The sequence below is a fragment of the Malaclemys terrapin genome, chromosome 3, assembly GCF_027887155.1.
Source record: "Malaclemys terrapin pileata isolate rMalTer1 chromosome 3, rMalTer1.hap1, whole genome shotgun sequence".
Taxonomy (NCBI): domain Eukaryota; kingdom Metazoa; phylum Chordata; order Testudines; family Emydidae; genus Malaclemys; species Malaclemys terrapin.
Genome location: NC_071507.1, coordinates 70,465,922 through 70,481,465, shown reverse-complemented (window position 1 = coordinate 70,481,465; position 15,544 = coordinate 70,465,922). Strand labels below are relative to the sequence as shown.

The window sequence follows — 15,544 nt, the reverse complement described above, 5'->3', positions numbered from 1 at the left end:
TTTCGTTGTTACGTTGCTAATCAATTAGGGAACATACTCATAAAGTTGTGCAATGCTCCACCCTTGCATTGTTTGGCTGCCTGCTTTCTCCACAGCTGGCAGCCTCCCTACGCCTCCCCCACCACCCCACCCCAGCGCCTCCCGCCCGCTGGCAGACGCCGTGGATCAGCGCCTTCCACCTCCTCCCCCTGCCTCCTGCCCACGGTAATCAGCTGGCTTGCGGCATTCAGGAGGGAGGGGGGAGGAGCGAGGACTTGGCACGCAGGCTCCCCCTCCCTCCTGAATGCAGGAATTAGCTGGCTTGCGGTGTTTAGAAGGGAGGGGAGGGAGGAGCCAGGATGCAGTGTGCGAAGTAAAGGGGGAGGAGGTGGGAGGTGAGAAGAGGCAGGTCAAAGGTGGTGGCTTGGGGGAAGGGGTGGAGTGGGCAGGCTGAGGGTTGAGGCCACCCATCCCGGGTGCTTGCAGAGTAGGGGAAGCTGCCCTGGAACCTAATCCCCCCTATTTACATTAATTCTTATAGGGAAATTGGATTCGCTTAACATCGTTTCACTTAAAGTCGCATTTTCCAGGAACATAACTACAATGTTAAGTGAGGAGTTAGTGTATGCAGGCCTACAAAACCCATACATATATTGTTTATACCTCGACTTATACATTCCTAATCAATTATCCACTAAATAAGCATTGGGTCTTTACCAGGTTATATAGAGTAAGCTCCCCTAACCAATGCTTTACTCCCTTACATTTTCTGACATGGGTTTAATTAACCATACCATTCCATCATATGGATATGAAAGATGCTAAATCTTGACAAAAGTTCAAAAAATACAGTTGCTGATACCCATTGTAAAGAACAAGCACTTTTTTGTAGTTTCGAGAAAGCCTGAGTGCAAAACAGTTCAGAGATTTCCATTTGCGCTTGTTCGTTTTGTTTTATTATTTATTTTCACTTTTAAGTGAGAGAAACAAGAAAAATGTATGTTACATAATAAGTGTAATAATACTTATGTCTTTCTAATATACAGGAGAGGTGTATGATAAAACTCTTAGTTTAGGTCGTATTGTCTTTTCAAGTTTAACAAAATTATTGGTGGGAGATGTATAGCCAAAACAGTCATATCTATTTCAATTTTTAATTTGGACACACTAAAGCTTTACATGCAAATATACTTTCTTAGGAGATGAGAGGCAACTCTCATATAGGAAGTTAGTAGATAATCAGTGATTACAAGTGGAGGGAGAGGAGCGTGTTCATCCCATTCCATTTAAATATACTGGAGAGATATTTAGAATAGTCACATCTATAGGCCAAAGTATGTATTTCTGGCAGTGAGGTAAGGACATCTCAAACCAGCATGATTATACACCTCTACCCCAATACAACGCTGTCCTCGGGAGCCAAAAAATCTTATAGGTTATAGGTGAAACCGCGTTATAGGTGAAACCGCGTTATATCGAACTTGCTTTGATCCGCCGGAGCACTCAGCCCTGCCTCCCCGGAGTGCTGCTTTACCGCGTTATATCCGAATTCGTGTTATATCAGGTCGCGTTATATCAGGGTAGAGGTGTATATCTGTTTAAATTAACCAGTAAGTATGTGTCTGATCAGTACATCAATTCAACTTTAACTTGTTTAGAGTTCAATACTGCCCCTGTTGACGCCAATGGAAGTTTTGCTAGTGATTTCACTGAGAACAGGGTCAATCCCATAATCAGAAAGGAAAGTTAAGGATAAAAGTGGGAATAAAAGAAAAATGCTGTAACACAGTGGTTCTCAAATTGTGGCCTATAGAGCAATTGCTAGTCATCTACAGAGCTGACTGGTTATATGGTACTGGCTCTTCCTCCTCATTAACTGCTGCTACATTGCATTAAAAGACAGCTGAAACAGATTTAATATTTTTCTAATGTTGCATTTCCATGTTAGCAATTTATGAGTTTTCCACAGCTTGCACCAGTTCAGTATCGCAATATATGAATAAATGGTGCAGTTCTCAAAATCATTTGCAGTCAGCTTTAGTAACTGAATTAGAACCATTTTCTTGGTAAAAAATTCCCATTGTTGCTACCACCAGTGATTGTGAACACACTTGTGCACACACCATTGTATACGTCAACAGTTTAAAAAGCAAATGAAGTTGAAAGGGTTAGTAATTATCTGTGCTACTAGGAGGGAAATTCAGATTTTATTAAACTGCCATTCCTAGTCTTTTGTTTCTGTGACACCAGGCATGGGAGTTCAGTGGAGTAAAATTATGCATTGAGGGGAGGGGAGGGAATGCCTTGTCTATTGACAACAGTTTCTCTGGCCCATTGCAGAGTCCCATCTAAAGAGCTCAAACGCAGTTTTGAGTGTGCTTTTGTTGCGTGATGATGGCCTTGGCAGTAGTGAACTGTTCCCATGGGGGAAAACAGAAATCTTTACCGATGTAATGGACTAAAGAATAAAGAGCAAGATAAAAACTAGTTTACACTCACTGGCCCTGCTCACTGTGGGTGTCACAAAGATTGCAACAAGATTTCCTGCCCTGCTAACAGGGACCTCAGAAACGGTAGTTGTAATTCAAAACCTTATTTGCTAGTTTTATAGAAGACCTCCCATTTTATTTTTGTAGTGTGCTTTATATAATTCAGTCTGTTTTTTTTTTCCCATTGAAATTATTGACGACAACTTCTTTTGACTGCAGTGGGAGAAGATTGGGTTTAATGCCATAATAATTACAATTTTAAGTTTGACGTTGTCCCTAGGTATTTTTAATATTTAAAGAGTTTAATCATTTCTGTGTAATAATTAAAAACCTGGTAAAAGAACATTATGGTTTTAAAACCACTATACAGTTAGATATAATGCAACAGATTATATATTTGTATGTGCTACCCTAATTCTTTGTTTAGATATATTTAGAGTATGAAGGACCTTCATTTCTGGAATGGGACATTTCTACGTTATGTACTGTTACAAATAAAAGGTAAGGATTGCAAAAGTGAATAATAACAGCACAATGGTAACTCACATTGACTTTATTGGGAGCAGAGTTAGGTCAATTCTGAATACTTTTGAAAATTCCACCGAAAGTTTGAGAAGATCGTGTTTGTATACACATTCAAGTAAGATGGGCTTCTGTTGAGCCTGGCCACGTGCATTCATTTAGAGATCTGTTGGAAAACAAAATGTTGTTTTTATTTCCCTTAAGAATTATGAAGTACAGATCCTTTGTTTCAGAATAGGAGTTGTGGGTTGAGATTTGCGGAGGAGACAGAGAAGCTGGTTCTGAGGTTTTTATACAATTTATATTGTAAGTTAAATATTTATCAATGTAATGAAACACAGAATTAGGCATGGACATATACAATATAAAGTAGTTCTAAGTATACTATTTCTCCTAAACTTCCTTGCCTATGTACATGTGAGGAAACCTTAAGCCAAAAAGATTGATAAATACTTAACATGTATATCTAAATTAAGAATTGCACAACATTTTATGTTCTTGGGGGGTTTGTTTGTTTGTTTGTTTTATTTGGTCCAGTGCATTTATATGAACAATGCTGTAGAAATAATATCTGTTTATATCCCAGAGATGTAAGGAGTCTATCACTGTAAAACATAAGTGCCGAATTGTATTCTATGTGTTATTTTTAAATAGAAACATGTCTGATTCCTTACATTTGGAGCAGCTAGGGTCTTCAGGAGGAGGACCCTATTTTAGACATTAGACTGCACAAAGGTTTCTAGATACATACTGTAAAGTGAGTGGGATTGACAAGACACAATCTTTTTTGTCAAGGTATTCTTATTTGATAATTTAATGGCCAAGATACCTAATGCATTTGTGAGCTCCAGATTAGACCCAGCTACACTAGGAGTAGGAAACCCAAAATACCATTTTTTTTTTTAAAAAGCATCTCTTCCCCTAAATGACTGTTTAGCCAGAGTATGGTACAACCTTTAAAAATATTTCAAATTAAGAGAGGGATGTATTACAGCTCTTATCTGCATAGCACTGAGATCCAACACTATCTACAGTGTGGAGGGAGTACATAAAAGTTACACTAATGCAGTTACACTAAAGCCACTAATGTGGCTGAAATTTTTGATAAGCAAAAGTCAGGTAAAAAGTTTGCAAAAAGAACAGGAGTACTTGTGGCACCTTAGAGACTAACAAATTTATTAGAGCATAAGCTTTCGTGGACTACAGCCCACTTCTTTGTGGTTTCCAATGCAGCTTTAATTTGTCTATCTTGCTGTGTGTGTTTATATGTGTTATGTCTTTGAAATTATTGTACTGGTAAGCTTATTTGAATGTACAATCAGATATCACATATTTAAATAAACACATTTAAATGATTGTACATTCAGGCATATACATCTGTGTGTTAATGTGAATGTATTATCGTTAGATTGCAAATTCAAATCCAGATGCAAAGTGCAGTTGTTACCCCCAAAATCCAGATTTAAGGCACCCCCACAATGGTTTGCCTATTTCAGTAACTCAATTGTCAGTTGTTTGTTTTGGTAGGTGAAAGGAAATGGCCCACCATAGAGGAATTGCCAGGGTTTTACTAGGGGTTACCCTGTGACCTTCAGGAAACCCCCCAGAACAGACTCACTTTGTTTACCATTAGGAAGTCATGGATATAGCCTTCTGCTCAAAGGATCGACACTCGGGCAGTAGTCTTTGGAAACAAATTTTCTTTATTTAATGTACCAATATTCCTGAAACAATAAATCTTTTAAAAGAACCAAAGCATATATCAAGAAACAAATATAAATTCTATTAGCACAAGTATGCACATTCAAGTACTCAGTACTGCAATGTCATACAGTTTGAAATGCTCCAAGTGGTTACATTCTACATGCGGTGATCAATCACATGCAGGATGCTGACAGCAATTCTAATTAAAACACTAAACTTTTATACATAGTAATAGGGTTACCATATCTCATAAATAAAAAAAGAGGACCCTCCACGGGCCCAGGCCCCGCCCATTTCCCCACCCCTAGCCCCGCCCCAACTCCGCCCCTTCCCCACCCTGACTCCGCCCCCTCCTCCCTCCCACTCCCAGCCAGGGGGAAAGGGCTGCCCCAGTGCTACCGGCTTCAGGGTTTGCCGGGCAGCACCCAGACCCTGCGCCTCCAGCCGGCGCTTCCCCAGCGCAGCTGGAGCCCGGGAGGGGAAGCGCCCAGCCGGGGGCGCAGGATCTGGAGGCTGCCCGGCAAACCGTGAAGCCGGTAGCGCTCGGGCTTTGGGCAGCCCCTATGCCTCCGGACCCTGCGCCGCCGGAGCCCGGGTGGGGAAGTGCCCGGCTGGGGGCGCAGGGTCTGGAGGCATGGGGGCTGCCCGAAGCCGGTAGCGCTCGGGCAGCCCGGCTCTTAAACAGAGCCGAAGAGGAGCAGAGCCTCCAGCCGCGGCGGCTCTGCTGCTCCCCGACTCTTCGGCTCTGTTTAAGAGCCGGGCTGCCCGAGCGCTACCGGCTTCGGGCAGCCCCCGTGCCTCCGGACCCTGCGCCGCCGTAGCCCGGGCAGGGAAGTGCCTGGCTGGGGGCCCAGGGTCTGGAGGCACGGGGCTGCCCGAAGCCGGTAGCGCTCAGGCAGCCCGGCTCTTAAACAGAGCCGAAGAGTCGGGGAGGAGCAGAGCCGCCATTTTCCCGGACATGTTCGGCTTTTTGGCAATTCCCCCCGGACGGGGGTTTGACTGCTGAAAAGTCGGACATGTCCGGGGAAAAAGAGGACGTATGGTAACCCTACATAGTAACATATATCCAACTTTAGTATCTCAAACACACTCATATGTCCTAGCTCCTTATACCATAGTTCTCATGCTTAGTAAGAGGAGGCCCTGAGATATAAACCTTGGTATCAGAGGCCCAGTATGAGGCCTGAACTAAAGTAATGGTCAAGACTTGGCTAACATAAAGCAAAGTTAAGCTGTGAGCCAGAGGCAGGCCCTGCTCACAGAAGCTGGCAAGGAAAGGGCTGATGCTGCAAAAAGAGACATACCTAACAGATACTGGACACCAGATATCAGAATATACACTATACTGGAACATTCCACAGATAACATGGAACAGGCCGACCCATCCCAATGACAGGGGCAAAAGGGTAAAATGATGGATAGAGTTGTTTTGATCGAACCAACATGTACAAGGTGAGAGACGGCACCTTACTACGTAGAGGGGTTGTACCTTGCTGCGTAGAGGGGTTGCACCTCAATACGTCAGGAGTGATGTGTAACTTGTTTGTACCTGTGTATAAGAATGTATCCCTGGGGTGGTGTCTTTGTCCGGCCACGGGGGCAGTGGAAAGTCCGCCACTGAGCCGGGTCCTTGCCAAGAGGCACTTTCTCATAGTATGCCCAATAGACTAAGTAATCTACAGGGAACTTCAGTTGTGTCCAAGATCGCAATAAACCTAGTCTACGTGACTTTGATCTTACTAGACTCTGTGGTTATTGGGGGTTCTCTTCGGGTCTGCTGTGTCAGCTATTTGCGCAAAGCTGGGGCAGCACACAGAGGGAACAGACGCACGCGGCCGAGTGATATCAACATAGGAGAAAGCAGAGCACCACACCGATAGCATCTGACAACACTTTCTACAGTCTTCTTTTCCCTCTGATCTGTCAAAAGGTCCTTCTGTTCAGTCTCAGTGCCAAGCTGCTGCTGCTGTTCTGCTCTGCTCTGGCTGCTGCTGCCGCGCCTCTGCCACCTCTCTTTCGCTACTGCCGCTGCTGCTTGCGGTGATTTCTTGATCCATCACAACAATCTAGCCTTCTTCTTCCCTCTTCAGTGATTTTGCTCTCTTCCTGCTTCTTCTGACTTCTCCTGCTGACAACCTCTTCCTTCCACTCACTCACACACATCAATAGCACCACCACCACGCTTGTCAGCTCTCCGCTTTATATATGATTTTTGGCCTACTTTGGTTATTTCCTCAATCCTTATCATTAGCATACCTCTCCTCCAATCATTTTTAAGTCCTCTCTGATTGCTCCATTCTTATTAGCCAATTACAGACACTAAACCTATCTGTCAATTAAAGCTGGACCTGATTGAAAACCTGCACCTGACATGACTGACCCCTCCCTTTAGGTTTTGGAGTAATCTTTATCTAACCTCAACCTGCCTGCTTGCTATAGGCCGAATTACCCCAAGACTGCCATTTTAATCTTTGTGCTCTGATTACCTGCAACTACCATTTTATTATTCCTGGTCCTAACTGCTTAAAACTGTCTTTATTAGTTATTAAATTCTTATAACTATAAACAGTTATTATTTTCTTAGGTTTCAGAGTAGCAGCCATGTTAGTCTGTATCCGCAAAAAGAACAGGAGTACTTGTGGCACCTTAGAGACTAACAAATTTATTAGAGCATAAGCTTTCGCGGGCTACAGCCCACTTCTTCGGATGCATATAGAATGGAACATATATTGAGGAGATATATATAATACATCTATATGCATCTTAATATTAGGATGCACTGTCACACTCCAATTTTTATCTAATTTTAGATAATTTAATTTTGATATTTCCTTCACTTCAGCTAGTGGTGGCAGGGCAATGTTCTTAATGCTGTATTCCGTACACAGAATAGAGCAGCTGAAAGATCTCTCATACCACAGTGTGTCTTACACAGGTGTTGAGATATGAAATAGGTAGACAGCTATTTTAAATGCAGTATCTTTTATAAGGGTGTAGCACACTGTGGACTTGTCTGCATATAGTTTTTATACCACTTTAAATATATCAGTTTGAAACTAGTATAGTTGAAACAGTAAGACCCCATAATGTGGACACAGTTCTATTGGCATAAAGGTGCTTTATATTGTGATGTACAGTTTAGGGTATGTCTACACTACAAATGTTACAATGGTGCAGCTGCAGCAGTAGCGTAGACACTTACTACAATGATGGAAGGGGTTTTTCCTTCACTGTAGTAAATCCACCTCTCCAAGAAGCAGTAGTTAGGTTGACAGAAGAATTCTTCCATCTATTGGTATCTACATGGGGCTTAGTTCGGCTTAATTATGTTGCACAGGGCATGACATTTTTCACAGCCCTGAGCAAGGCAGCTAGGTCAACCTAAATTTTAGGTGTAGACCAGGCTTTTGTCTCATAAATGTAAGGGAATACGCTATACTGGTATAAGGCACCTATACACTGGTATAACTGGGTTCACACTAGGGATTGTACTCATTTAGCTATTATGGTATAAAAAATACCAGCTCTAGCTGAAGTAGTGACATGGGTACAAAGACTGCGTGTAGATTAGGTCTAAGCTGCAAAGCTGAGTACATTGATTTTGAACTGAACAGGCAATCTAATGATAGTATATTAAAAAATGGTTGGGGAATAAGGAAGAGGAAGGTTTGCTCAGTTTGAAAGATGAAGGTTGGGGAGAAATTAGATCCTAAGTAAAAGTTAAGACTGAGTGGACCAGTCAGAAGTACATATGTGTAGTGTTAATTAATATTAAATACCTGGCTGTCTGTTTTTTTTTAATTACTGTAGTTCACCTACAGCAACACTGAATTGTCCAGTTCCTGGATTTCACAAGATTAGACCAATAGTTGGCAATGAGGTAAGCTGTCAATAATAATTATAAGAAATTCATAGTGCACTGTGATCAGGTCTGTGTGTTCTTAGTGATTTTGCAGTATTTGCCACAGAGTCCACTTCAGTGGATCAGAAACTAAATGTGAGTCAACAGTGTAATACTGTTGCAAAAAATGTTAATGATCCTGGGACATATTAGCAGGAGTGTTGTAAGAAAGACACTAGAAGCAGGGCCGGCTCCAGGCACCAGCGAAGGAAGCAGGTGCCTGGGGCGGCCAATAGAAAGGGACGGCAGTCTGTCCGTTGTTGGGGCGGCAGGTCTGGGGCGGCGGCAGCAGCACTTCGGCAGCAGCTCAATTGGTCCGCTTCAGTTTTTGGCGGCAATTCGGCGGCGGGTCCTTCACTCCCTGTCTTTCTCTTCGGCGGCTCTTAAGCGGTAGCTCAATCTTTTTTTTTTTTTTTTCTTTTTGCCCCTTGGGTTAGCAAAAAAGCTGAAGCCGGCCCTAACTAGAAGTAATTCTTCCATTCTACTCAGCACTGATCAGGCCTCAACTGAAGTACTGTGTCCAGTACTGGGCAGCGCACTTCAGGAGAGATGTGGACAAAGTGGAGACAGTCCAGAGGAGAGCAACAAAAATTATTAAAGGTCGAGAGAACATGATCTATTGGGAAAGATTGAAAAAAAAATGGTTTTGTTTAGAGAAGAAAAGACTGACGGGGGACATGATAACAGTCTTCAAGTATGTAAAAGGTTGTTATAAAGAGGAGGGTGATAAATTGTTCTCTTTATCCACTGAGGACAAAACAGGACGTATTAGGGTCAAATTGCAGCAAAGGAGATTTAGGTTAGACATTAGGATAAATTTCCTAACTGTAAAAGTAGTTAAGCACTGGAACAAATCACCTAGGGAGACTGTGGAATCTCCATTGTTGGAGGTTTTTATTTACATCTTTGGCAAACACCTGTCAGGGATGGTTTAGATAACACTTAGTCCTGACTCCGTGCAGGTGACTGGACTAGATGATTTATCAAGGTCTCTTCCAGTCCCACATTTCTGATTCTATGATTAGCTTTATAATATTGCTCCAGGATCAAATCTTTCTACCCCTAATGGTTGTGAAAGAAACCTTCCAAATGTCAACTGAGTGTAACCAATGCAGTGATGTGTTCCTGAGTCTGCTAACAGACTGAATCAATAGCTCAGAGATGTCTGAACAGCCCCCATTCATCATATTGAGGTGTGTGATGAGGTATACAAACACCACACTGGCCAAGGTTAATAGGATAATGTGGGCTCAAACAGCTCCACCCCCTTCTCCTGCAGAGCTTTCAGTCTTGGAGGGGGGCACTTAAACAAAGGCGAGAGCTCATTTGTGAATGGACTTGAAAGGAGAATAGACTGGCAGCTCCCTTGTTGTGTGAGAAGCCTGAGTAGAGCCAGGAGCTGACTAAAGACTGTGATCTGCTAGGACCTCCCTGTGGGAGTGTCAAGGCTCCTTCCCCACTCTGAACTTTAGGGCACAAATGTGGGGGCCTGCATGAAACTTCTAAGCTTAACTACCAGCTTAGATCTGGTCTGCTGCCACCACTCCCAAAGTGCTAATTCCCTTCCCTGGGTAGCCTTGAGAGACTCTTCACCAATTCCCTGGTGAATACAGATCCAAACCCCTTGGATCTTAAAACAAGGAGAAATTAACCATTGGTGTTTCTGGCCAGGAGGGATTATAGCATGGTACACAGGAGGGCTGTTACCCTTCCCTTTATAGTTATGACAGGGAGATTAGGCCTGTCACTGACTATTAGTTTGGTTTTTTTACCATGAACCTGTGGGTGGCTGGGTGGGTGTTAAGACGAGCCGCTGCAGGTGGGGTCCTCCTGAAAAGAAGGAGGCTAAAAACTGACTCCAGCAGCGCTGAAGATTCTTTTGGTTTGTGTTTATGTTGAACTTTGACTTGGAGGTTCCACTTCCCTGGAAGGGATTGAACAATGTCAGTGCCCTGCCAGCATCTAAGCCACATCCATAACTCCCTTAATGCAAATTTCATTATCAACATTATTATTATCATTACCTATTTTATTAAAGGGGTACATGATAGAAGTCTATAAAATCATGAATGGTGTGGAGAAAGTGAATAAGGAAGTGTTATTTACTCCTTCACGTAACGCAAGAACTAGCGGTCACCCAACTAAATTAATAGGCAAAACAAACATAAGGAAGTACTTTTTCACACAATATACAGTCAACCTGTGGAACTCGTTGCCAGGGGATGTGGTGAAGTCAAAAGTAGGGCTGTCAAGTGATTAAAAAAATAATCGCAATTAATCACGTGATTAAAAAAAAATCATGCTGTTAATAATAGAATACTATTTATATAAATATTTTTTGATATTTTCCACATTTTCAAATATATTGATTTCAATTACAATACAGTGTTCAATTTATATTTATTCATTATAAATATTTGCACTGTAAAAATAAAAGAAATAGTACTTTTCAATGTACCTAATACAAGTACTGTAGTGCAATCTCTTTATCATGAAAGTTGAACTTACAAATGTAGAATTATGTACAAAAAATAACTGCATTGGAAAATAAAACAACGTAGAACTTTAGACCTACAAGTCCACTCAGTCCTACTTTTTGTTCAGCCAATCACTCAGACAAACAAGTTTGCTTACATTTGCAGGAGATAATGCTGCCCGCTTCTTGTTTACAATGTCACCTGAAAGTGAGAACAAGTGTTCGCAAAGCACTGTTGTAGCCAGCATTGCAAGATATTTACATGTCAGATTCACTAAAGATTCATATGTCCCTTCATGCTTCAACCACCATTCCAAAGGACATGTGTCCATGCTGATGACGGGTTCTACTCAATAATGATTAAAGCAGAGCAGACCGAGATGTTCATTTTCATCATCTGAGTCAGATGCCATCAGCAGAAAGTTGATTTTCATTTTTGGTGGTTCGAGTCCTGTAGTTTCTGCATCGGAGTGTTGCTCTTTTAAGACTTCTGAAAGCATGCTCCACATCCTGTCCCAATCAGATTTTGGAAGGCACTTCAGATTCCTAAATCTCGAGTCGAGTGCTATAGCTGTCTTTAGAAATCTCGCATTGGTACCTTCTTTGCGTTTTGTCAAATGTGCAGTGAAAGTGTTCTTAAAAAGGCATGCCAGGTCATCATCTGAGACTGTTATCACATGAAATATATAGCAGAATGCTGGTAAAACACAGAGCAGGAAACGTACAATTATCCTCCAAGGAGTTCAGACACAAATTTAATTAACGCATTATTTTTTTAAAGCGCGTCATCAGCATGGAAGCATGTCCTCTGGAGTGGTGGCCAAAGCATGAAGGGGCATACGAATGTTTCGCATATCTGGCACGTAAATACCTTGCATTGTCAGCTACAAGAGTGCCATGCGAACATCTGTTCTCACTTTCAGGTGACATTGTAAATAAGAAGCGGGCAGCATTATCTCCCATAAATGTAAACTAACTTGATTCTCTTAGTGATTGGCTGAACAAGAAATAGGACGGAGTGGACTTCTAGGCCCTAAAGTTTTACATTGTTTTGTTCTTGAGTGCAGTTATGTAACACAAAAAATCTACATTGTAAGTTGTGCTTTCATGATAGAGATTGCACTATGGTACTTGTATGAGGTGAATTGAAAAATACTATTTCTTTTGTTTATCTTTTTACAATGCAAATATTTGTAATACAAATAATATAAAGTGAGTACTGTACACTTTGTATTCCGTGTTGTAATTGAAATTAATATATTTGAAAATGTAGAAAAACATCCAAAATATTTAATAAATTTAAATTGGTATTCTATTGTTCAACAGTGCGATTAATCATGATTAATTTTTTTAATTGTGATTAATTTAGTTTTGTTAATCGTGTGAGTTAACTGTGATTAATTGACAGCCCTAGTCAAAAGTATGACTGGGTTAAAAAAAGAATTAGATAAATTCATGGAGGATAGGCCCATCAATGGCTATTAGCCAAGATGGTCCGGGATGCAACCCGATGCTCTGGGTGTCTCTAAACCTCCAACTGCCAGAAGCTGGGACTGGATGACCAGAGATGGATCACTCAATAATTGCCCTGTTCTGTTTGTTCTGTCTAAGGCATTTGGCACTGGCAGAAGACAGGATACTGAGCTAGATGGACCACTGGTCTGTCTCAATATGGCCATTCTTATATTCTTATGTTTTTTGCTTCTAATTTTAATATCCAATAAGGTGCTTGCCTCACAAACCTGAACTGCCTCCTGGATCTTTCCTCATGTCAAAACCCAACTGTCTCCTGTTGAACAGCCAAAACCTTCATCTTCCTCACAAACATTTCTATGATACTGTTAAGGATTTTTGTATCAAATTTTGCAATACAAAGAAAGTTAACAAATTAGGAGCAGTGTACATTGATTCTAATGTCAAATTAAATAACGTGATGTGATACTATCGTGAATGCATTATTCATTTTCATATTTAGTTAAGTAGAAGCCTCAGTTCTAAATGTATTTGTGCCAGTCACAGAATCTCCAATCTGTTGCATTGGAGTGCCACTGATTGCAGGGATCTTGCCACAGAATTTTGGTTAAGCTTGCCATGAAGTTCCTGGGATTTGACTACGATTATTTTTTTATTTTATTTTATGAAGAATATATACAGTATTGTGGGAGGAGGGAGCTCAGTGGGATGCGGTTATTTTAAAATTTTCTAGTAACAATTGAGTGTATTATACAATAAAGAACACTTAAACATACTCTTTAAATCACCCCAAGAGGGGAAGAAATAAATTTAGCTTTTTATCAATCTTTTTTTCATGGGTCCCCACTCTGTTTTATGTCTATGCCCTCTAGCATGCAAGCTAGGAACTCTCTACATAGGTGTATCCATTGTGGTTGTTCATGTACCCTGACTATCTCCTTTTATGGGATGCCATCACAGAATCCCTCGGGATCAGGCCAGGGCTGGCTCCAGCATTTCTGCCGCCCCAAGCAAAAAAAAAAAAAGCCGCGATGGGCGGCGGCAATTGGAGAAAAAAAAAAAAAGCCACAATCAGCGGCGGCAGTTCAGCGGCAGGTGTGGTAAACTCCCTAGAGGGAGTGAGGGACCTGCCGCCCCCGAATTGCCGCAGGTGCCGCCCCTCTCCCTTGGCCGCCCCAAGCACCTGCTTGTTGAGCTGGTGCCTGGAGCCGGCCCTGGATCAGGCTTTCTTTAAGCATGGAGCCCACTTCGCTGATGACCAAAACCTTGACATCAACTATCATGGAAATTCTGTGAAAAGCATTGTAATGGGCAGGGGACAGGGATGAGGCTTGAAGGGCCAGTCAGCCTAGTGGTCGGAGTACCTAGCTTCCTGCCCCTGCTTCTGTGGTCAAAGGGTCTCAGACTTTCAGGTAGGGGGGACCCAGGATGTTCCATTTCACCAGGTCCCAGCCCAGGGCTCTGTGTGAATCACCCTTGAGTAGGGGACTTCCCAGCAGGGAGTCTACGTTCATTGCCCTGGGCTACTTCCTACCGTGGTCCTTTTAGTTTGGGGCTTGTAGCCCTATGGTCCCTGTCCCTGTGGTGCCTGGTCTCTTAGTAGTGTCCCTTCATGGACCCTGGGTAGCATCCTCTTGCGGTCCCAGGTTCCTCCAGGTGCAGCAGTCGTAAGTTTGGTAGGGTCAGAAAATGCCTCCCTCCCCGCCCCAGGTCTCTGCTTCAGTTACGAGGGTTTCTCTCAAGCCAGGCGTTCCTAGGCCTCTTTCTCCATCTCCTTTGCCAGGACAACACTGCTTGGTCTCTGGTGGCTGCCTCAGCCAACAGGCTAGTGACCCTTCCCTCAGGTAGAGAGATAGCTAGCTCCTGCCTCTTCACTGGTCAGCCCCGACCTGAGCCAGGCTCCCTCCTTTTCTCTTCTGCCAGGTCTAGCATTGGCTGTGGGAATTACAGGGTGGAGCTAGCAGGGCCCAAAGGCTCTCCTTAACCCTTTCCATGCTGGTGTGTGGTGTCTCTACTTCACCACCAGCATCTTGGAAGGGATAAGGCCTACATGGCTACCTCCACCAGATGGCACTTGAGGCAACTTTCTCAAGCTGTGAGCACATGGAACAGTGTTCAGGATTGTGCTCCCTGTACCATCTCAACGATGCCTTGTAACAAAGGGGGAGATGCACAGTGGAACCCTGGAGATAAAAAAGGGTACAGAGAGCTTAAATCTTGGCAAAAGTGACCTAACATTAATTAAAATAATAAAACACAGAAATGTTGTGTAAAGGGATTAAAGAAGCTTGCAACATATACTGCTGAGTTCCTGCTCACTGCCTATGGCCCTCAGGTAGGGGGGACCCTGGACGTCCCATTTCACCAGGTCACAAGTGGTAATTGTGGCTTCCATCTTTATATACCTTCAGATAGGGTGGCACAAAGACATTGGCAAGATACACAAGTAACCCCAGCAGACTGGATGCAAGCAAACAATATATATGTTAACATGGCTAAATGTAAAAGTATACATCTAGGAACAAAGAAGGTAGGCCATGCTTACAGGATATGGGACTATCCTGGGAAGCAGCAGCTCTGAAAAAGATTGAGAGTTGTGGTGAATAATCAGCTGAACATGAGGTCCCAGTGCGACACTGTGACTGAAAGGGCTAATGTGATCCTTGGATGCATAAACAGGAGAGTTATTTTACCTCTATATTTGGCATTGGAGTGACAGCTGCTGGAATACTGTGTCCAGTTCTGGAGTCCACAATTCAAGAAGGATGTTAATAAATTGGAAAGTATTCAGATAAGAGCCATGAGAATGATTATAGTGATAGACTCAAAGAGCTCAATTTATTTATTTTACAAAGAGAAGGTTAAGGGATGGCTTGATTACAGTCTATACGTACCTACATGTGGGACAGATATTTGATAATGGGATCTTCAGTCTCGCAGAGAAAGGTTTAACATGATCCAATGGCTGGAAGTTGAAGCTAGACAAATAAGGCATAAATT

The 15,544-nt window shown here is 42.5% G+C and overlaps 1 protein-coding gene across 1 annotated transcript in view; it reads left to right on the top strand.

Moving 5' to 3' along the window:
* The window catches only part of CATSPERE (catsper channel auxiliary subunit epsilon), a 99,264-nt gene that overhangs the window by 2,791 nt on the left and 80,929 nt on the right, over window positions 1-15,544 (top strand). The window contains exons 3-4 of the mRNA XM_054022858.1: window positions 2,896-2,969; window positions 8,505-8,574. The gene's annotated coding sequence lies outside the window, so the exon portion shown is untranslated. The remainder of the gene's footprint in view (window positions 1-2,895; window positions 2,970-8,504; window positions 8,575-15,544) is intronic.